We start from the raw sequence: 24,263 nt of genomic DNA on the forward strand, positions 1-24,263 counted from the left end.
AGACCAATCAGATCTGGAGAAGGACCTGGACATGTGGCTCCCGATCTCCAATGGGAGATCGCCTCGTGAGCATGCTCAGTTGACCGACAGAAGGACAGTCTCTGGAGCGATTTGCTGCTGAGCAGCCTGCATTGCCATTGCTGACCCAAAGGTGGCAGCAATAGCCAGCCCCACAGAGCAGGTCTGGGCACAGTGTCTGGGAAGCTGGGATTGCTGAGCAATCTCCTCTGTGGTCTAAAGACAATGGGAGACTGCAGAATGTGAGGCTCTGGATTCCTGTTGAACCGCTGCAGGAACCCGACGCCTAACACAAAAAAACACTCCAACACATCACTAGTATTTTGTTGTACCATCTCTGGCTTTTATAACAGCTTGCAGTCTCTGAGGCATGGAATTAAGGAGTGTCAGACAGTACTCTTCATCAATCTGGCTCCAACTTTCTCTGATTGCTGTTGCCTGATCAGCTTTGCAGGTTGGAGCCTTGTCATGGACCATTTTCTTCAACTTCCACCAAAGATTTTCAGTTGGATTGAGATCCGGACTATTTGCAGGCCATGACATTGACCTTATGTGTCTTTTTTCAAGGAATGTTTTCACAGTTTTTGCTCTATGGCAGGATGCATTATCATCTTGGAAAATGATTTCATCATCCCCAAACATCCTTTCAATTGATGGGGTAAGAAAAGTGTCCAAAATATCAACATAAACTTGTGCATTTATTGAAGATGTAATGACAGCCCCAGCCCCAGTGCCTTTACCTGACATGCAGCCCCATATCATCAATGACTGTGAAAATTTGCATGTTCTCTTCAGGCAGTCATCTTTATAAATCTCATTGTAATGGCACCAAACGAAAGTTCCAGCATCATCACCTTGCCCAATGCAGATTCGCGATTCATCACTGAATATGACTTTCATCCAGTCATCCACAGTCCACAATTGCTTTTCCTTAGCCCATTGTAACCTTGTTTTTTTCTGTTTAGGTGTTAATGATGGCTTTCCTTTAGCTTTTCTGTATGTAAATCCCTTTTCCTTTAGGCAGTTTCTTACAGTTCGGTCACAGACGTTGTCTCCAGTTTCCTCCCATTCGTTCATTTGTTTTGTTGTGCGTTTCCTGTTTTGGAGACATATTGCTTTAAGTTTCCGGTCTTGACGCTTTGATGTCTTCCATGGTCTACCAATATGTTTGCCTTTAACAACCTTCCCATGTTGTTTGTATTTGGTCCAGATTTTAGACACAGCTGACTGTGAACAACCAACATCTTTTGCAACATTGCGTGATGATTTACCCTCTTTTAAGAGTTTGATAATACTCTCCTTTGTTTTAATTGACATCTCTCATGTTGGAGCCATGATTCATGTCAGTCCACTTGGTGCAACAGCTCTCCAGGGTGTGATCACTCCTTTTTAGATGCAGACTAACGGGCAGATCTAATTTGATGCAGGTGTTAGTTATGGGAATGAAAATTTACAGGGTGATTCCATAATTTTTTCCTCAGAATTGAGTGATTCCATAATTTTCCCCCTGTGCTTGGTTTAAAAAAGTAACCATTACTGACTACCACATTTTTTGTTCTTGATTTCTTTTAGTGTTTCTTAAAGCCAGAAAGTTGGCATTTGAAATGACTTTAGTTTTGTGCCATGTCTGTGATCTGCTTTTTTTCTACAAAATTAAACAACTGAATGAACATCCTTCAAGGCCGGTGATTCCATAATTTGTGCCAGGGGTTGTATTATATGTTAGACAGTGCCCAGGTTATAGAAGCTTGCTCCATATTACTATGTGTTAGACAGAACCCAGGTTATACTGTAACAGGATGACTGCGGTGCGCGGGTTATGTCATGTTCTGATTTTCGTCATGTGTGATGACACCAGCGCCTCCGTTGGCTTTTGTCTTGCTCGGAGGCAGAGCCTGTCATTTCTGTGCAACCTCTGCCACCTTTATGGCTGTGACAGATAGGACATTAAGGATATGTGCACACGCTGCGGATTCTGCTGCAAATCCGCTGTGGATTTGGCCTCTGCGGATCCGCAGCAGTTCTGCAGTGTACAGTACAATGTAAGTCTATGTGACTTACAATCCGCTGTGCACATGCTGCAGTTTTGAATCCACAGAAAGAATTGACATGTCAATTCTTTCTGTGGATTCCACTGTGGTTTGCCACCTGTTCCATTGTCCAGGTGGCAAACTGCAGGGGAAAACCGCAGGTCAATCCGCAGGTAAAACCGCAGGTCATTTTACCTGCAGTTTTACCTGCGGATCCGCAGATACAAATCTGCGGGTGAATCCGCAGCGTGTGCACATAGCCTAAGACTTTGGGACTTTAGGACTTTGAGACTTCAGTACTTTAGGACTTCAATACTTTATGACTTTGATGCATCTGCTTTTACATCTCAGCCTCCAGAACCACAAAAAAGCAGATGAGACGAGCCTCGTTTGTTCATTTCAGTTTATCGCAGAAAGTGTTAATCTAATTAAAACGCCGTTATCACACAACAAAGCTGCCACCGCCACTCTGATGATATTTTCAGATAATCTAGGGAAGAAAATAATAGGATGTATCAGTGCAATTAACACAAACCCGCAGAAAAATAAGCCGCTGTCAGTATGTGATGGAGTCGCTTCGCAGCACACACAAGGTGCACTAACTTTTTCACAACGTGCTTTTGGTGGTCCCCAAATTTTGATTGCGTCACAAATAGACCTGGAACTTCCTAATTTATATACAGTCATTATTGTCTCACAATTTACAAGATCTCTGCTTGCTGGCAGTAGATATAACAATTCTTGTTTTCATCCGGTACACATCTAGTTTTGCTGACAGCAGATGGATTTGTTACAGTGTGTCAGCCCAGAGGAAGGATGTGCCATGTATTCTGTATTGGGCCCATGCAAAGCTTGGAAAGCCCTCTCTACAGGTCCTACAGCGAAGGGTGCTGAGAAATCCCAGAGATCACATGGGAGCAATCAAGCAGCGGCTCAGCAGCTCCAGGTGGAGAGGAGCTGTGCTCAGTCCTGGCTCTGAGACCTTCTCACTAATATGCTTTCCTTCTCTGTGCTGCTGTGTTTAGCTCACAGAGCATTGCCATCATTGAGACCTTGCAGCCGCCTGTATGGGCAGAATCTGAGAAAAAGCCAAATGATGCTCCGACCGATCCTTCTGGGTGTGAACATGAGGCAACATCTTAACAGATACACATTTAGTAAGTGTTGTTAAAAGAGATTCAGTGTGGTCTGTAGTGAATCATATACCGCAGAAGTCCCTGTAAGTCCATTGCAATGCTCGGAGTTCGAGAGAAGTCCATTGCAATGCCCGGAGTCTGGGGGAAGTCTACTGTAATGCTCGGAGTCCGAGAGAAGTTCATTGCAATGCTTGGAGTCTGATGGACGTCCGTTGCAATAAAAGGAGTCCAGGGGAAGTCTGTTGCAATGCTCGGAGTCCGGGGGACGTCTATTGCAATGCTCGGAGTCTGAGGGATGTTGTTGCAATGTTCGGAGTCCAGGGGAAGTCCATTGCAATGCTTGGAGTCTGATGGACGTCTGTTGCAATAAAAAGAGTCCAGGGGAAGTCCGTTGCAATGCTCGGAGTCCGGGGGATGTCTATTGCAATGCTCGGAGTCTGAGGGATGTCGTTGCAATGTTCGGAGTCCAGGGGAAGTCCATTGCAATGCTTGGAGTCTGATGGACGTCCGTTGCAATAAAAGGAGTCCAGGGGAAGTCTGTTGCAATTCTCGGAGTCCGGGGGACGTCTATTGCAATGCTCGGAGTCTGAGGGATATCTGTTGCAGTGTTCGGAGTCCAGGGGAAGTCCTCTGCAATGCTCAGAGTTCGGGGGACGTCCAATGCAATGCTCGGAGTCTGGGGGAAGTCCTCTGCACTGACGATTGCTGGACTACAGTGAACAAGTGAAGAGCTGAGCAGCGACCTCGTCCTTCACTGCAGAAATCATGTTCAGTGACAGTGACCCTGGAACATTGCCACAACATAAAAACAATTCCACTTCACCTGTTTACTGAATGTTGTTGCTTATATGTAAAAAAAATATATATTTAGGCCACTTTCACACTATAAGTATGGGGTCAGTATTTTCCATCAGTATTTGTAGCCAAAACCAGGAGTGGAACAATCAGAGGAAAGTCTAATAGAAACACGTCCCCACTTCTGTATTATCACCCTCCTGGTTACAAATACTGATGTAAAATACTGACCAAATACTGAAAGTGTGAACGTGGCCTAAAAGTGCTATTTCCATCTGCTAAATAGATGGCAAACAGTATCCAATCTCTGGGGCCCATCATTGATCCTGTAAAGATAGGCATTGTACCACTGAAAGTACCCTTTGGCCTTTTCACAGTACTTTCATTCACAGCAGCACTTCTGATTGCACACAGCGGCAGCTAGACCCACTACTAGGCCCACTACTAGGCCACTACTAGCCCCAATACTAGGCCCACTACTAGCCACAGTACTAGCCCCACTACTAGGCCCACTACTAGCCCCACTACTAGCCCCACTACTAGGCCCCCTACTAGCCCCACTAGTAGGTCCACTACTAGGCCCACTACTAGCCCCACTACTTGGCCCACTACTAGGCTCACTACTAGCTCCACAATTAGCCCCACTACTAGGCTCACTACTATTCTCACTACTAGACCCACTACTAGCCCCACTACTAGCTCCACTACTAGGTCCAGTACTAGGCCAATTACTAGCCCCACTACTAGTCCCCCTACTAGCCCCACTACTAGTCCCACTACTAGGCCCACTACTATCCCCACAACTAGGCCAACTACTAGGCCACTACTAGCCCCACTACTATGCTCACTACTAGCCTCACCACTAGGCTCACTACTATCCCCACTACTAGGCCCACTACTAGCCCCACTACTAGGCTCACTACTAGCCCCATTACTAGGCTCACTACTAGCTCCACTACTAGGTCCAGTACTAGGCCAATTACTAGCCCCACTACTAGGCTCACTACTAGTCCCCCTACTAGCCCCACTACTAGTCCCACTACTAGACCCACTACTAGACCCACTACTATGCTCACTACTAGCCCCACTACTAGCCCCATTACTAGGCTCACTACTAACTCCACTACTAGGTCCAGTACTAGGCCAATTACTAGCCCCACTACTAGGCTCACTACTAGTCCCCCTACTAGCCCCACTACTAGGCCCACTACTATCCCCACTACTAGGCCAACTACTAGGCCCACTACTATGCTCACTAGTAGCCCCACAACTAGGCCCACTACTAGGTCCACTACTAGCCCCACTACTAGGCTCACTACTAGCTCCACTACTAGGTCCACTTCTATGATCACTACTATCCTCATTACTAGGTCCACTACTAGGCTCACTACTAGCCCCACTACTAGGCTCCCTATTAGGCTCACTACTAGCCCCATTACTATACCCACTACTAGGCTCACTACTAGGTCCACTACTATGCTCATTAGTAGCCCCACTACCAGCTCCACTACTAGCCCCACTACTAGGCCCATTACTAGGCTAGTACTGGGCCTAGTAATGGGGTTAGTAGTGGGGCTAGTAGTAAGCCTAATAGTGGACCTAGTTGTGGACTTAGTTGAGGGGCTAGTAGCACCATTAGGCCCACTACTAGCCCCACTACTAGGCCAACTACTAGGCCCACTACTATGCTCACTAGTAGCCCCACAACTAGGCCCACTACTAGGTCCACTACTAGCCCCACTACTAGGCTCACTACTAGCTCCACTACTAGGTCCACTTCTATGATCACTACTATCCTCATTACTAGGTCCACTACTAGGCTCACTACTAGCCCCACTACTAGGCTCCCTATTAGGCTCACTACTAGCCCCATTACTATACCCACTACTAGGCTCACTACTAGGTCCACTACTATGCTCATTAGTAGCCCCACTACCAGCTCCACTACTAGCCCCACTACTAGGCCCATTACTAGGCTAGTACTGGGCCTAGTAATGGGGTTAGTAGTGGGGCTAGTAGTAAGCCTAATAGTGGACCTAGTTGTGGACTTAGTTGAGGGGCTAGTAGCACCATTAGGCCCACTACTAGCCCCACTACTTCAGACTGTAGATCGCATTGCTCTCCCTGAGATTGAGTGTCGGCTGCCCCAGTGACTGCAGAGGGAGATATCAGCACCTCTCATCTCTGTCTAATTGTCAGGTTCTGGGATATTTCTGAAAGCATAATTTACATTTAATAAGTCAGATGTTGATTACAATAATGATTGAAAGTATAATAATAAAACTCCTCGCACTCCATGAGATACAGTATGATCGGCCCAGTCATGATGCCGCTGTCGTGGGTGCAGAGATTATTTCGGGTTTCTCTATTTTTTCTGACAGTTGATTTTAATCTAATAAACATCTACTGGGGGAAATTGGCCTGAAATTAACTTCAGAGCTAAGAGCATTGCTGCATTTTTCCGATAATTAATTTATTACATTAGCTGCTGGGAGTTCATTTACTCCATCAATGTCTCCAGCAGAGGCAGAATCTGTACATATAATTAGGGTCCTTTTTTATTCCAGCAGTTGTCACAATATAACTGGCCTTATATTATATTTATATGTATGCAGAGCTCTGTCCCATAGCGGAAATCTCAAAACGATGGCCAAACATAAATTCGGCATGAATATGGCACATTCGGATTCATGGTTGGAAATCCGAGCAAAATTTTATAAAACAGATAAAAATTGGTAACATTCGGTAAAAGTGCGGGACAATATTTGCGTTGCCAGAAAAATATTTTCAGCACTTTAGCAATGATAATGGGCGTTTGGCACGTGTTTGATGAGGGGAGGTGGTTTGCAGAGCTCAGATTTGCGGCGTTCTTGTAAGTACAGCAGTCAATTTTTTTCCCTAACTTTATGTGTGCATGTAGGGAGGAGGACCCCACAGAGTGTCCGGGCCGGAACCAAGGGGACCGCCATCTGAGTTCCTAAGAAAACAGTACCCGGGGAGCAGAGGAGGAGAGTAGACTGTCGAGAGTGATAGGACAGCAAGGGGAGGGGCGAGTATAAAAGGGACAGGGAGCGCGCAGAGGAGTCAGTTGGTGATACGTCAGACACAGAGCAGGAGACGGAGGGGCGTGAGAGAACGGGAAGGACACTGACAGTTGAGAGAAGAGACCAGCAGCAGAGGGTAGATACGCAGTGGCCCTCAGGAAAGAGGCGCCAAGCTTACCGACAGGGGACTGCCTCTTCACCCCAATCCCGGGTTACGATCTGCCCCCAGTCATCCTCGGCCGTTACCGCTGAGTTCGAGCTCTCCGCGGCCTGTCCGCTCCCTCTCCCGGATGCTGCCATCCCCCTTCAGCCCGCGGTTTCGGCCTGCCCGCTGCCTCCCGTGGATGCTGCTGTTTCGCTTCAGCCCGTGGTTGCGGCCTGTCTATCACCGCACACAGCCACGTTCACCCCGCTGCAGTCGGCAGTTGGGGCCTGTTCCTCGTCAACAGAGACACTCTGCACACAGCCTCAGGCTGTGAGCATGGCCAGTAAACCGCCACTCTTGAGCACTGCGACACAACCCTGCTTGGGGACAGGAGTCCCATTGAACTCGCTAACAAGGGGGTAACTTCATCTCAGGACTCCATCAGGGCCTGTTGTGCCCCAACTCCTCCTGGGCGCTGGAACACCCGAAGACTATTCCAAACCTTCAGCAGCTGGGCCCAGTGGCTGCGACGCCAAGGCAGCCTCATCAAAGATGACACAGCAGCCTTATCAAAGACGCCAGAGCAGCCTTAACTAAGACACCAAAGCAGCTTCATCAGCAACAAAGCTTCCACAGAGCCGCCAAGGGACGTCAGGATGGATAAGTGACATTACAGAGTATAAGGACCCGTAGACGGCCATACCGTGGCCCCATAGTAACCGGCCTCGGCCAGGTTAGTCGTGTTCTTTTCAAGTAGTGTTTGGTTGTACTGAGTCCCTGCGAGGACAACTGTTGGTACCCCTTTTTAGTTGCTTAGTATAGCCCTAGCGGCTTCAAATTATTAAAGTTTGCTTTTCAAAGTTCAACGAGTCTCGCGTCTCGTCACTGCATCCTGCGAACCTGCTGTTATCTACATGCACATTGCGGCTAGCCAATCAGGGTGCAGGAAACACCCACAATGTCCTGACTCAACGGCTTGTGTCATTAGCTGCTGAAATCACATGCCTCTCTGCATATAAATAGCGGACATCTTGTTTTAGCGCCATTTTGACACTGTAACAGTGCAGTGAGGCTGCTCCTGACGCTGCCACTGTTGCTAGTAAGATTTTAGCTAGTTAGTAAAGGCCCCGTCACACTAAGCGAGATCGCTAGCGATATCGCTTAAGCGTCACCGATTTTGTGACGCAGCAGCGATATTGCTAGCGATATCGCTAAGTGTCATACTTACCTCCGACCGGCTCCCCCGCTGGTTATCGCTGATCATCCTGGGCCGTTTCTCGTCGGCCACTTCCTGCTGGGTTTCCTGCTGGCGCCAATGAGCGACGCATGGACGTCTTCATCGCCGCGTCTGACAGGTAAGTAACGACCGCCGACCGGTGCTGCATCGCTGGTGAGATCTGCCTGTTTGGCAGCTCACTAGTGACCATTTAGCGATGCACCAGCGATCCTGACCGGGTCGTATCGTTGTCGGGATCGCTGGTGCAGCGCTAAATGTGACGGTACCCTTAGGCGGTTGTATATCAGTCAGATAGTGTAGCTAGGTAGTGTCCAGTGTGGCTGTAACATTTAGCTTCCAGCACTTTTTTTTGGCCGTTACTGAGGTCCACAGACAAAGCCAGCAGGGCACATGTCCTACAAGTCTGTTGTGCACTGCTTCTATTGTGCTCCATGCATGAGCATACCATTCTAAATAATATTCTTTAGCTAAATATGATAAAGCCTGCTGTGTCCCACCTTGTCTTTTATTGTTGTGATATGAAAATGTCTTCAGACCTAAGGCACATTACAAAAAATATTTTTTTCTGTTGCTGAATGTGATACAGCCCCCCATATCCCTCATTACCATGTTGTGGTGGTGATATAAACCTGTCTGCAGACCTAACGCCCATTAGAAAAAAAATCTAACTTTTTCTCTTGCGGAATGTGAAACAGCCCGCCATATCACCCATTGTCATGTTGTGGCGGTGATATGAACCTGTCTGCAGACACAACGCGCATTAAAAAAATGTATAATTTTTTATGTTGATAATTGGATAAATGTGATACAGCCTGCTATATCCAACCTTTTCATTTAGTGCTGTTGAAATTCTTCCGTATGCAGAGTTGATGCACGTAAAAATTTTTTTGTTTGTTTTTTTACAAATATGATACATCAGGTGAGATCTGAGTTTGAAATTGTTTTGTGTCTACCTTCTAGATTATGTTGTTCTTTGGCATCCAATTTCTCATGGGCATCTTTTATACCTAGAGCTTGAGACACGCATCTGTTACACCTATCTTCTGACGAGCATCAAACGGTCTCTGGTAACTGGTGTTGGGTAGAAGAGGAATAATTGTAGTCACTTTTAAACTGTTTTGAGCATCCACTGAATCTTATACAGGCCTTTTCGACAGGCCCATATAAATTTGTTTGTTACTAACATCATACAGTAGGGAACATGTCACTTTTAAATTATTTGGAGTACCTGTTCTTTGTCATACCAGCCTCATCTACACTGAAAAAAATTATTTTTCCTGTGGCTAACATGATTCAGAATGCCATATTTCACTTTATCATTTAGTGCCAGTGAAATTCAGCTGTGCCAAGGTGGTGCAGAATGAAAAAATCTTATTTGTATTTGCTAATACTCATAGCACATTATCTGAGCAACATGAATGGGAAAAAGCGAGGTCGTGGTGGAGGGGGGGATTAGGCTCAGTGTAGGTCTAAATGAGATAGGTGGTGAAATTGATGCCACTTTATTGGTGTCTGGCACTAATTTTTGGAAATGTGCACATTCTTTGTTGGGTGTCCATTTGCTGGGTTAGCTGTAGTGATGCACCATTCCCTATTATACTATTTCTACGCTCTTGAAATTGATACCACTTTGTTGTTAACGCCAACAAATTTTTGGAAATGTGTGCACTCGTAGTTGGGTGTACATCTGCTTGGTTGGCTGTAGTGGAAGAGATGTCGCTCCCCATTTTACTATTTTTACTCTTGTGATATTGATGCCACTTTGGTAGTGGCAGCCACTAATTGTTTGAAATGTGAGCAGTCCTGGTTGGGTGTCCAACTGCTGAGTTGAGTGTAGTGGAAGACCTGTCAGTCCCTATTATACTATTTATACTGTGGTGAAATTGATGCCACTTTGTTGGTGTCTGCCATTAAATTTTGGAAATGTGAACATTCTTAGTTGGGTGTCCATTTGCTGGGTTGGCTGTAGTGGAAGATTTGTCAGTCCCTATTATGCTATTTATCCTTTGGTAGAATTGATGTCACTTTGTTGGTGTCTGCCAATACATTTTTGGAAATGTGTAGACTCCTGGTTGAGTCTCCTTCATGTGTGTTGCCTGTAGCAGTTGGCCATCGAGACCGGCAGTTCTCCAGTCCCATTAAGTCAACTACCCGTGTTACTATTCTTACAATTTTATGACAATAGTAATCAACGAAACTGATATTTGTGCCATCTGAGTGTGACTGAGCATCAAATTCAAATTTTTTTATCACTTATATAGCGGCAATAATTCAATATTTGCTTCACAGAAATTGCTACTACTGTCACCATTGGGACTCACAATCAAAAGTTAATATCTGTATGTCTTTGGAGTGTGGGTAAAAAAATAAGTACTGGCAGGAAACCCTTGCATACATGGTGAGAACATGCATACTTTTTGTAGATGCTGTCCTTGGTGGGGTTGGAACACAGGATTCCAGCGCTGCAAGGCTGCTAATGTTTTTGCATTGACGACTCAACGTTTCTGTGTTTGGAAGCCCATCACTGTGATGCAAACTGTGTGCATCACTGCTGACTGGGAAAACCACTGTCAAGATTGAATTCAAGCATATTTTGATACTCCAGAATGGGGGCGTCCCTTTTTCAGGTGGGGAGGCAACTGTCAAAATGTACTTTTGTATCATGGGTAGAACACACTGGCACCCAGAAGTCAGCACTATTTCAAATCAAATACGGGTAACAATTATGCTGCAGATAGTACTGCAAGAAGGTGCACATGGGTCGGTCTCTTTCTTGAGGTCCAACTCCACAGTGTGTTGGTGGTAGGATAACACTCAAGCTTTCTTCATCCATCCCCTTGTGGCAACCATGGACAACAGAGAGGGAATCATTATCCTGTTCATCCCCTAACTGGCTCGTGTCCATCACCTCTTCCTTCTCGTCCTTCTCATTGTCCTTCTCCATTTGTTCCTCCTCCACTTGTTCCTCCCATGGCAACTGCCTGTGAGATGACAGACCGGAACTTGTTAACCCTAAAGGCATTCTCTGTTTCCTTGTATTCCCAGGGACCACCAGAACCTTGTCACCCAGACTACTTAAAGTGTGGTCAAGCGTTTAGATGACAGTAATAGTGATGCTGATTATGGCATCGTTACCGCTAAACATCTTATCAGCCATTTCAAAAACATGCAGAAGGGTGCAGAGGTCCTTCATCTGTGTCTTTTACGCAAGTGTGAATTGCACCACATCCGTACTGCGATGTCCCTGGCTATGCAAAATGTCATACTGCATCAGGTCTCTGTGCTGCTGCCACAGTCGCTGCAACATGTGCAGAGTTGAATTCCACTGTGTCATCACTTCGCATATCAATCGGTTAACCGGTAGTCTGCAAGATCTCTATACCCACTTAAGTGGAAGGGTGAAATTGAACACACGACAGTGTTTTCTACAGCAGCGCATCCATGCTCTGACAGTGGTGTAGGAATTGCTGTACCATCAGGTTAAGGGTGCGAGCCATAAAAAGCATGTGTGTAAGGTTGGCCCTGTGTAGGGCTGCCACCAGGTTTGCTGCACCATTATCGCACATGACCTTCTCTGGCAACAGGTTGAGTGTAGGCAGCCATTGGTCAAACTCAGCATGGATAGCTATCCACAACTGTTGATCTGTATGACTGTGATCTCCAAGGCATATTAATTTAAAAGCTGCCTGATTGCGGTGAGCTGTGGCTGCGCAGTTCGGAGGTGGGGGATTCCTTCTGCAGTGTTGTAACGTTGGTTTCATTAAGGCAGAAGTTGAAGGCACAGGTGGAGGCCATACAGGATGTGATGGCGCCAGAAGCACTGGAGTAAGCATTACATACAGAGGTTTGTTCCACAAGAACTGGGGATTAAAATTCTTGGTGTTTAGTAACACCTTGCTGTCTAGTGCTTAAAGTCTCCATCCCCTGGTGTGTTTTAGTTTTGCTCTTCAAGTCCACAAGAACTGGGGATTAAAATACTTGGTGTTTAGTGACACCTTGCTGTCTAGTGCTTAAAGTCTCCATCCCCTGGTGTGTTTTAGTTTTGCTCTTCAAGTCCACAAGAACTGGGGATTAAAATACTTGCTGTTTAGTAACACCTTGCTGTCTAGTGCTTAAAGTCTCCATCCCCTGGTGTGTTTTAGTTTTGCTCTTCAAGTCAAGCTGTTTAGTAATTTAGTTTTCTAACCCCTGTTGTCTAGTAATTTAGTTCTCCATTTTCTGGTGTGTATTTGTTTAGTTCTGCAATCATAGCTGTTTAGTAGTTTAGTTCTCCGACTCCTGTTGTCTACTAGTTTAGTTATCCATCTTATGGTGTGTAGTGGAATATTTCTCCATCCCCAAGCGCCCTACCTTGGGGATTGCAAGACTTGTGGAGCAGACCCTTCCACAATTGCCCCTACAGCCACCAGAGTCAGCCAGTGCCCAGTCATCTAGCTGTAACTCCCCTGTCCATGCTTGCTCGTCCAGGTGCAGGGCCGCCATCAGGGCATTATTGCCCTTACTACTGTATGGGGCCCGGTGATCAGAAGCAAAAAAGGGGGCACGATCACGCTGGCAGCCCACTCCGGGCGGGCCCCCCCTCTCTTTATTTGTGATCACGGGGCCCAAGGGACATTTTGTTTGTTACCGCACGCCAGATGCATAACAACACTGTGGTGATTTAAAGATACACCTACAGTGTTGTTAATGCATCCGGTGGATGGAAATGGGCACTGTAACTTTAAGTTGCAGCCAACCCAGGAGCATCTTGGTCCTAACGTCATATGACATGATGCTTGTGGATCGCCCGCCAGGGCAGTGGGGTTACTCGGTACCAGGCCGGTATCTCAGAGGGATGTGTCACAGTAGCGGTGACCCGGTCCGTGGCCCTGGGCGTCCATGCAAAAGGGGAAAAACATGGCTGAATAAAGTTTATAGATGGATGATACGTGACGCCACCTGTGATGCTTGGCAATGAAGGGGTTAAGCCGACGCTGCAGGCAGATCCTCTGGGACAGATGGTATAAGGCAGCAAGATGTAATATCTCCCCACAGGTAGAGCTGTAGTCCCAGGGTAGTGGGAATAGGTGTTGAGGAAGAGGGTGCAGTGTTAGGCACAGAGATGTAGCAGTGCTGAAGGGGTTGCAGGAAGAAGGCAATGATACAACAGGGTGCAGTTTCCTTTACCTTTACTTTGCTTTGTAAGTGCAGTCCAGGATCCAGATGGAACAGGAGTTGGCCAGCCTGGAAGCAACTCAGGAATCTCTCTATGCAGATGGGTTGTGTAGTCTCCTTTCTAGCGCTTATCTGAGGTACATGCAGTACTGAGTTACACTGAAGTTCCCCTTGCTTGCTCTCTTTTAGAACCCCCTCGTATGGCAGACAGCTGTAGCCTCCTTCTTAGATGGCTCACTAGTAAATTGACTAGATCGGAAGTGATATTTTGAGGATCTCACCATAGCCACTCCAATGTAGACGCTTCAGTGCTGAACTGAATAGATCGGAGGCTCAGGCTGACTGAGGCAGTGGTTGGGCTAGCAGGCTGAGGCTGCGGGCAGCAGATAGTGAGGAGACTGCATCCGGTGAAAAGAGGCTTTGGGTGGCAGCTTATGGCAGCGTATGGCTGATGAAGGAAGGCTAGTGGGGGCTGGGGGGCTGCACCTCCAACAGGGCCCAGTGGGAGACTAGTGGGGACTAGGGGGCTGCATCCAAGAGGGCCCACGGGGAGACTAGTGGGGACTGGGGGGGCTGTGTCAAACAGGGCCAAGGGGGAGGCTCGTGGGGACTGTGGGGCTGCATCCAACAGGACCCAGGGGGAGGCTAGTGGGGACTGGAGAGCTGCGTAAAACAGGGCCCAGGGGGAGGCTAATTGGGACTGGGGGGCTACGTCCAACAAGGCCCAGGGGAAAGCTAGTGGGGACTGGGGGGTTGCGTCCAACAGGGCTCAGGGGGAGGTTAGTGGGGACTGTGGGGCTGTGTGCAACAGGACCCAGAGGGAGGCTAGTGGGGACTAGGAGGCTGCGTCCAACAGGGCCCAGGGGGAGGGTAGTGGGGACTGGGGGGGCTATGTGCAACAGGGCCCAAGGGGAGGCTAGTGGGGATTGGGGGGCTGCATCCAACTGGGAGAGGGTAAGCTGCTGATGTGAGTGAGGGGAAACTGCTGAGAAAAGTGAGAGGAGGCTGCTGAGGCCAGTGAAGGGAGGCTGCTGAGTGGAGTGAGGGGAGGCTGCTGAGTGGAGTGAGGGAAGGCTAGTGAGAGGAGGCTGCTGAGTGGAGTGAGGGGGGTGCTGAGTGGAGTGAGGGGAAGCTGCTTAGTGTAGTGAGGGGAGGCTAGTGAGAGGAAGGGTGCTGTGGGGGGTGGAGTCTGCATCCAGCAGGTGGAGGCTGCTAGAGTGAGTCTGCGTCCTGCAGCAGGAATCTGCTGCGGGGAGGCTGAGGAGGTGGCGAGGACAACCAGGGCTAGTTGATGCATTTCAAGAGGGTGCCAACAGGTAGGAACAAGAATAGTTGGCATATGTAAAGAGTTGTGGAATTAATGGCGCTATAAATTTGGGTAAAATAAGTAAATGGGGTGATCACCCTTTACTATTGACTACTATATATATATACAGTCATATGTAAAAGTTTGGGCACCCCTATTAATGTTAACCTTTTTTCTTTATAACAGTTTTGGTTTTTGCAACAGCTATTTCAGTTTCATATATCTAATAACTGATGGACTCAGTTATATTTCTGGATTCAAATGAGGTTTATTGTACTAACAGAAAATGTGCAATCTGCATTTAAACAAAATTTGACCAGTGCAAAAGTATGGGCACCCTTATCATTTTCTTGATTTGAACACTCCTAACTACTTTTTACTGACTTCCTGAAGCACTAAATTGGTTTTGTAACCTCATTGAGCTTTGAACTTCATAGCCAGGTGTATCAAATCATGAGAAAAGGTATTTAAGGTGGCCACTTGCAAGTAGTTCTCCTATTTGATTCTCCTATGAAGAGTGGCATCATGGGCTCCTCAAAACAACTCTCAAATGATCTGAAAACAAAGATTATTCAGCATAGCTTTTCAGGGGAAGGATACAAAAAGTTGTCTCAGAGATTTAACCTGTCAGTTTCCACTGTGAGGAACATAGTAAGGAAATGGAAGAACACAGGTACAGTTCTTGTTAAGCTCAGAAGTGGCAGGCCAAGAAAACTATCAGAAAGGCAGAGAAGAAGAATGGTGAGAACAGTCAAGGACAATCCACAGACCACCTCCAAAGACCTGCAGCATCATCTTGCTGCAGATGGTGTCACTGTGCATCGGTCAACAATACAGCGCATGCATAACGCCTTTTTGTATGACCAAACAACTCAATCTTTGTTTCATCAGTCCACAGGACCTTCTTCCAAAATATAACTGGCTTGTCCAAATGTGCTTTTGCATACCTCAGGCGACTCTGTTTGTGGCGTGCTTGCAGAAATGGCTTCTTTCGCATCACTCTCCCACACAGCTTCTCCTTGTGCAAAGTGCGTTGTATTGTTGACCGATGCACAGTGACACCATCTGCAGCAAGATGATGCTGCAGGTCTTTGGAGGTGGTCTGTGGATTGTCCTTGACTGTTCTCACCATTCTTCTTCTCTGCCTTTCTGATATTTTTCCATTAGGGTTAGGGCTAGGGTTAGGGCTAGGGTTAGGGTTAGGGCTAGGGCTAGGGTTAGGGTTAGGGTTAGGGCTGAGATTAGGGTTAGGGGTGTGTTGGGGTTCGGGTTGGAGTTAGAATTGGGGGTTTCCACTGTTTGGGCACATCAGGGGCTCTCCAAATGCAACATGGCGTCTGATCTCAATTCCAGCCAATTCTGAGTTGAAAAAGTCAAATGGTGCTCCTTCCCTTCCAAGCTCTGCCATGCGCCCAAACAGTGTTTTACCCCCACATGTAGGGCATCAGCCTACTCAGGTCAAATTGCAAAACAATTTTTGAGGGTCCAATTTCTCCTGTTACCCTTAGGAAAATAAAAAATTGGGGGCAAAAATATCATTTTTGTGGAAAAAAATGATTTTTTTATTTTCACGTCCGAGTGTTATAAACTTCTGTGAAGCACTTGGGGGTTCAAAGTGCTTACCACACATCTAGATAAGTTCCGTGGGGGGTCTAGTGTCCAAAATGGGGTCACTTGTGGGGAGTTTCAATAGTTTAGGTACATCAGGGGCTCTCCAAACGCACATGACACCCGCAGACCATTCCATCAAAGTCTGCATTCAAAAAATGTCACTGCTTCCCTTCCGAGCCCCGACGTGTGTCCATACAGTAGTTTTCTCCCACATATGGGGTGTCAGCGTACTCATGACAAATTGGACAACAACTTTTGGGGTCCAATTTCTCCTGTTACCCTTGGGAAAATAAAAAAATTGTGGACTAATTGATCATGTTTGTGGAAAAAATACGATTTTTTTATTTTCATGCCCGGGCATTATAAACTTCTGTGAAGCCCTTGGGGGTTCAAAGTGCTCACCACACATCTAGATAAGTTCCTTAGGGGGTCTCGTTTCCAAAATGGGGTCATTTGTGGGGGTTTCCACTGTTTAGGTACATTAGGGGCTCTCCAAAGACAACATGACACCCGCAGACCATTCCATCAAAGTCTGCATTCCAAAACGTCACTACTTCCCTTCCGAGCCCTGACGTGTGTCCATACAGTAGTTTTCTCCCACATATGGGGTGTCAGCGTACTCAGGACAAATTGGACAACAACTTTTGGGGTTCAATTTCTCCTGTTACCCTTGGGAAAATAAAAAAATTGGGGACTAATTGACCATGTTCGTGGAAAAAATAAGATTTTTTTATTTTCATGCCCTGGCATTATAAACTTCTGTGAAGCCTTTGGGGGTTCAAAGTGCTCACCTCACATCTGGATAAGTTCCTTAGGGGGTCTTGTTTTCAAAATGGGGTCATTTGTGGGGGGTTTCCACTGTTTAGGTACATTAGGGGCTCTCCAAAGGCAACATGACACCCGCAGACCATTCCATCAAAGTCTGCATTCCAAAACGTCACTACTTCCCTTCCGAGCCCCGACGTGTGCCCATACAGTAGTTTTCCCCCACATATGGGGTATTAGCATACTCAGGACAAATTGGACAACAACTTTTGGGGTCCAATTTCTCCTGGTACCCTTGGGAAAATAAAAAAATGGTGACTAAAATATCATGTTTGTGGAAAAAATACGAATTTTTTATTTTCACGCCCGGGCGTTATAAATTTCTATGAAGCACTGGGGGGTTCAAAGTGCTCACCACACATCTAGATAAGTTCCTTGGGGGGTCTAGTTTACAAAATGGTGTCATTTGTGGGGGTTTCCACTGTTTAGGTACATCAGGGGTTTTCCAATCGCGACATGGTGTCCGATCTCAATTCCAGCTAAAAACGTCAAATGGCGCTGCTTCCCTTCCGAGCTCTGCCATGCGCCCAAATAGTGGTTTACCCCCACATGTGGGGTATCAGCGTTCTCAGGACAAATTGCACAATAACTTTTAGGGACCTGTTACCCTTGGAAAAATAAGAATTGAGGGTGAAAAGATCATTTTTGTGGAAAAAATATGATTTTTTAATTGTACGGCTGTATGTTATAAACTTCTGTGAAGCCCTTGGAGGTTCAAAGTTCTCACCACACATCTAGATAAGTTCCTTAGGGGGTCTAGTTTCCAAAATGGTGTCATTTGTGGGGGGTTTCCACTGTTTTGGTACATCAGGGGTTTTCCAATCGCGACATGATGTCCGATCTCAATTCCAGCCAAAAACGTCAAATGGCGCTGCTTCCCTTCCGAGCTCTGCCATGCGCCCAAATAGTGGTTTACCCCCACATGTGGGGTATCAGCGTACTCAGGACAAATTGCACAATAACTTTTAGGGTCCTGTTACCCTTGGGAAAATAAAAATTGGGGTGAAAAAATCATTTTTGTGGAAAAAATATGATTTTTTTAATTGTACCGCTGTACGTTATAAACTTCTGTAAAGCCCTTGTGGGTTCAAAGTTCTCACCACATATCTAGATAAGTTCCTTGGGGGGTCTAGTTTCCAAAATTGGGGTCACTTGTAGGGGGTTTCCACTGTTTAGGTACATCAGGGACTCTCCAAACGTGACATGGCGTCCGATCTGAATTCCAGCCAATTTTGCATTGAAAAAGTCAAACGACGCTCCTTCCATTCTGAGCTCTGCCATGCGCCGAAACAGTCGTTCCCCCCCACATATCAGGTATCAGCGTACTCAGGACAAATTGCAGAATAACTTTTGCAGTCCAATTTCTCCTGTTACCCTTGGTAAAATAAAAAAAATTGAACCTGAAGTATTTTTTTTGTGAAAAAAAGTTAGATGTTCATTTTTTTTAAATATTCAAAAAAATTCCTGTGACGCACCTAAAGGGTGAATAAACTTCTAGAATGTGGTTTTGAGCACCTTAAGGGGTGCAGTTTTTAGAATGGTGTCACTTTTGGGTATTTTCTATCATATAGACCTCTCAAAGTGACCTCAAATGTGATGTGGTCCTAAAAATAAAATGGTGTTGTAAAAATGAGAAATCGCTGATCAACTTTTAACCCTTATAACTTCCTAACAAAAAAAAATTTTGGTTCCAAAATTGTGCTGATGTAAAGTAAACATGTGGGAAATGTTAGTTATCAAGTTTTTTGTGTGCTATATCTCTGTGATTTAAGGGCATAAAAATTCAAAGTTGGAAAATTGCGAAATTTTCAAAATTTTCGCCAAATATCCGTTTTTCTCACAAATAAACGCAAGTTATTTGAATGAAATTTTACCACTAACATGAAGTACAATATGTCACGAGAAAACAATGTCAGAATCACCGGGATCCATGGAAGCGTTCCAGAGTTATGACCTCATAAAAGTACAGTGGTCAGAATTGTAAAAATTGGCCCGGTCATGAACGTGCAAACCACCCTTGGGGGTGAAGGGGTTAATAAATAACAATAAAGATTTTTAGTGGTGCATAATTGGTGATTATATATGCAGCTAGATGGAGGCCGAATAAGATCACATCGGGAGCGCGGTAATGTCGCGGTGGGGGCAGGCTTTGCAGCATTGAGAATCTCTCCCCCCATGTGCTCACCCACCTATCCTCTCTCTCTTTCCCCTTGTGCTGACTTCTCCCGTCTGTGCTCTGTTCTTTGACCTGTCTACCCCATGCGCTACCCCTCTTGTCTGCTGTCTCTCTTCTTCCTGTGCTGTGTTCTCATCTCATGTCCCATATGAGCTGTCTCCCCCTTGTGCTCTCTCTCACCCCTGTGCGCTTTCTCTCTCCCCATCTGCTCTCTTCTCCTCTCATGTCATCTCTTCTTTGACCTGTCTACCCCATGTACTATCCCCCTTGTCTGCTGTCTCTCTCCTTCCTGTGCTGTGTTCTCCCCTCATGTGCTGTCCCATTTGAGCTGTCTCCCACTTGTGCTCTCGCTCTCACCCCTGTGCGCTTTCTCTCCCCATCTGCTGTCTTCTCCTCTCATGTCATCTCTTCTTTGACCTGTGTACCCCATGTGCTCTTCACCTTGTCTGCTCTCTTTCCACCACTGTGCTGTCTTCTTCCCTCATGTGTTCTCTCATTTGAGCTGTCACCCCCCTGTGTGTCCTCTTTCCTATGTGCACTCACCCCTCTCCCTGTGTTAAAATGAAAGCAAAGTAGGTAAACATTTACATTAACATTTTATTAACATGGAAACATTTATGACAAAGGTACTTTAATTTACATTGTATCCACATAAGGACAGAAAAACACATTTTATTCTATAATCTAAGTCTATCTATCTATGCTATACAGTAGTAGTGAAGTTGAGTTATTCTTCAAGCACTATTTCCCTGTTGTTTTAGACCGTCATGCCAACCTTGGTCTCCATAAGTGGAAAATACAGGATCATAGAATCATAGAATCATAGAATCATAGAATCATAGAATGGTAGAGTTGGAAGGGACCTCCTGGGCCATCTGGTCCAACCCCCTGCTCAAAGCAGGATTCGCTAAATCATCCCAGTTAGATGTCTGTCCAGCCTCTGTTTGAAGACTTCCATTGAAGGAGAGCTCACCACTTCTCGTGGCAGCCTGTTCCACTCATTGATCACTCTAACTGTCAAAAAGTTTTTTCTAATATCTAATCTGTGTCTCCTCCCATTCAGCTTCATCCCATTGCTTCTAGTCTTTCCTTGTGCAAATGAGAATAAAGTTGATCCTTCTACAATGTGGATACAGCAGAGCATCCAAATTGCTATGGAGAATGTGGATGTGTTGTGTTTTTGGAGGCAGAGGGTTGCGTGGATCAGGTTTTAAATGAACTAATATGACTCTATTGAAGGGAGGCTCACTATCTTCATTGTGAAAGACAACTGCAACTTCACTCACTGTTGGGTTGCTGTATATCTTGCTTAATAGCCATTATGATGGTTGGCATGACAGTTCCATTTTGATGAGCTTTGATCTGTTCTTGTTGTTCAACGTCACGTAGCATTTGATGGGCAGCAGTGAATGGATTGATAGCATTCAGTTGCACAGCGATAATGTTCATCTATGTAGGATGACATTTTTCATTTTCATTTATTTGATTCTGAGTTCATTTGCATCGGCGGTATCCAGTATATAAAGTTGAGCAAATTTTGGTTGGTCTTCGTCTGTTGGATATAGTGTACCTGTTCGATGATAGATCTGTCCATGTATGTGAAAACAGTATGGGCCATATCCAGGTGGTGGTGAAATACTTTCTCCCATGGAGGCAAAAGCAAAAGAACTGTTGATACTGTGAGTATTGTTCATGAAATTTTTGCTGAATTCACTTTCTCTTGTCATCAACTTTTTGAAAACTTTTTGAATTCTACTGGATACTGGAGTAGATGGACTTTCCCCTTCTGACAGAACTGAGTAAACTTTCCATCGGAAGGCATCTCAGCTCCAAAATTCAAAGATTGACAACTTTGACATAAATGGTTCATGGGATCGCAGCTGTGTTCCTGAATTGTGTTTTCATCATGGGCTACATTTTTTTTGCTTGTAGTTGAAGTTCATGTCTTTCTTTTTGTATGTGACTTATTTGCCCGCGGATGTTGATTTGTCGTAGCTGTTGTAGTCGCACTTCCCTCTGGCTTTGCGTTTCAGCTTGTTGCTGTAGATGGTGTGCTTCTGCATCGTGTGACAGTCTTCTTGCTGTGGCCAATGGACATTGTTCCTGAAGTGGCTTGCATTGGGAAAATGCCTTCTTAGTTAACCTCATACACTTTGAAGTTGTAGACTCGGCAGTATGGTGTGCTGGTTCCAATGGGTCATCTTATGAGCATGGTATTTCTGTTAAGACTGCAGATTTCTGTTTGCGGCGCTGTTGTTGCCTAATGGCATCCTGTGATAATCTAATGACTTTTGCATCATGGGACTCGTGCTTGACACCTACACTTATATGCATTGTTTTTGTACCAGCGATGCTGTTGCTCTTTAAGAGTCTCATTTGCCCGTTGTTGTCTTCGACGTTGTGCCTTTGCTGCTTTTCTTTCATTGCCATTCGCGTACATTTTAGGAGGAGCCATGTTGGCGATGATATTTACTTTTTAAAGGGGTTTTCCCAAGAACGAAAGTTCATTTTTCTGTGTCTGACCGTGTACAGAACATATCACAGCTCCTGGGAAGGGGAGGAAGCAAAAGACAATACTGACCGTACAGCAGGAGATCACAGAGGATACATTTTGTGAGGTAAAATATTGATTAAAAACAGTCAGTGAAATATTTTACCTCACAAAATGAATCCTCTATTATCCCCTACTGTAATGTCAGTATTGTCTTTGGCTTCCTCCCTTGCCGAGGAGACGTGATATGCTCCGTACACGGTCAGACACAGTCAATTTTTAAAATGAACTTTTGCTCTTGGGAAAACCCCTTTAATGTGACCGGCTTCCTCTGCCTGTTGACATGTCGCGCATCTGCCACCAAGATCAGCAGAATGATTCACTGTGCCTGTGCGGAATTTGCGCAGGCGCAGTAAATCAGACCGCTGCCATCTTTGTGCAGACAGATAGCGGCGGTCACATTAAAATGGTGCAGGTGCTCCTCCTGTACAAAGATGGCGATGGTCAGTGAATCATTCAACTGATCGCGGCCGCGGCATGCTCGCGACAGTGTTCCGCTGGTGGCACCATGCAAGAGGCTGCATACAGCGTATACAGCGTATGTGTATGGTGCGTACGGCATATACAGTGTGTGTGTGTGGTGTGTACGGTGTATACAGTGTGCGTGTGTGTGTGTGGTGCGACGGTGTTCCGCTGGTGGTACCGCGCAAGAGGCTGGTACTACCAGCAGTTTCCATATTGAGACACCCATCACTTGGGTGTCCCAATATGGCGGTCGGTGAACTTCCGCCATTTGGAATTCTGGGATACAAACACATCTGGACGGAACAGGATGTGAAGACATTACAAGTAGGGATGGGCGAGTCTACTCGCTAGGACTCGTTACTCGGCGAATAGTAAGGGACTCGCTGGACTCGTTACTCGGCGAGTCTCCCAGTGATTACTCGCACAGTAACGAGTCCAATGCAAGTTAATGGCAATCCTAGTTTTGTCAGAGTTTTTTTTTCTCACTCGCTAGACTCGCTATATCACATCGCTGTCAACAGCGAGTCTGAGCGAGTCTACGATTCCGAGTCCTGTATACTGGATTCGGGACTCGCTTATACAGAATCTGTTATGTTCCTACAAGTTTCCAAGACAGCCTATGTCAACACACAGCGATTGTGAGCGAGTCTGAGCGAGTCTACGAATCCCGAGTCCTGTATACTGGATTCGGGACTCGCAAATATAGAATCTGTTATGTTCCTTTGTAATTTGTAAATCGCACATTACTCGCTAAGACTCGCTTCCCCATTCATTAACATTGGACTCGCTAGACTCGCAACGAGTAGCGAGTCCCAGGCTCGGACTCGCTAGAGTCAAGCGATTCCGAGTAATTTAGGACTCGCCCATCACTAATTACAAGGTAAGTATATATTAGATAATATACACTGTTTCCATTTATTTGGTGGGCAGGCTGAGGTGGCATTGGTGGTGAGCAGGTTAAGACAACCATTAGATTCTTGACTGGGTAGTGGGTGCAGCGGCAACACTGGCTGTGTGAGTAACTAACAAGTCCATGTATTTGTTTGTTCACCATTTCAGTATGTAATTGTATGATACAATCATTCCGTCCCCCTTCCACTCCCCAACAACAATGTATAAGCTACTGGATGATCCCGACCTGCTGCAAAAACAATTGCCCAATTATAATATCAGGCAGCAGTGCTCAGGATCATCCAGTAGCTTATAAGTTTTGGTTGGGGGTTGAAAGAGGGGGTATATATGATTGGGAAACATCTTTATTATTATGGCAGTGTAATTTTTGAAAGGAGAAATCGGTCTGCGCTTGCACAGCAGTGCACGGACTGGGCGTCCATCATCTGACCCGCATCCTCATACATGCTGTGAGGCTACTGAGTTCATGTCAGGAGACCAGTGGCCAGTCCCTGCACCCCGGTCCAACTGCAGACCGGTATTCACTAACAGTTCCCCTAGTCAGATTCTGGCTGGGAGTCCGCATTTCACACCCTTGCAGCCATGTGACTGCCGTTCCTAGCTCTTAGACTGGCAACTCTTCACAGGGCGCAGTGTGTATGATGCGAGGATCTGCAGGTCTTAAGTTGCATAGTGACCCATAGAGTGACTGCAGGCTTGTGAATTTAGACCTGACAACCCCTTTAAGGCTCATTCAGCAGTGATTTACTCCCTGTGATCCTGGAGCTCCATGCTGGTCGCTGCAGGATCACGTAGAGTAAAGTAGAGACCTGCCAAAAGAGTCTACCTTGTCGTGGTGGCAGGCTTAAAAATCTTTTG

General features: G+C 46.0%; 1 protein-coding gene across 1 annotated transcript in view; it reads left to right on the plus strand.

Annotated features, from left to right (window-relative positions):
• Positions 1-24,263, plus strand: part of TNMD (tenomodulin) — a 95,306-nt gene that overhangs the window by 57,155 nt on the left and 13,888 nt on the right. The window lies entirely within an intron of this gene.

This window comes from Dendrobates tinctorius, unplaced genomic scaffold (genome assembly GCF_039654945.1).
Source record: "Dendrobates tinctorius isolate UK_male_01 unplaced genomic scaffold, ASM3965494v1 ptg000114l, whole genome shotgun sequence".
Taxonomy (NCBI): domain Eukaryota; kingdom Metazoa; phylum Chordata; class Amphibia; order Anura; family Dendrobatidae; genus Dendrobates; species Dendrobates tinctorius.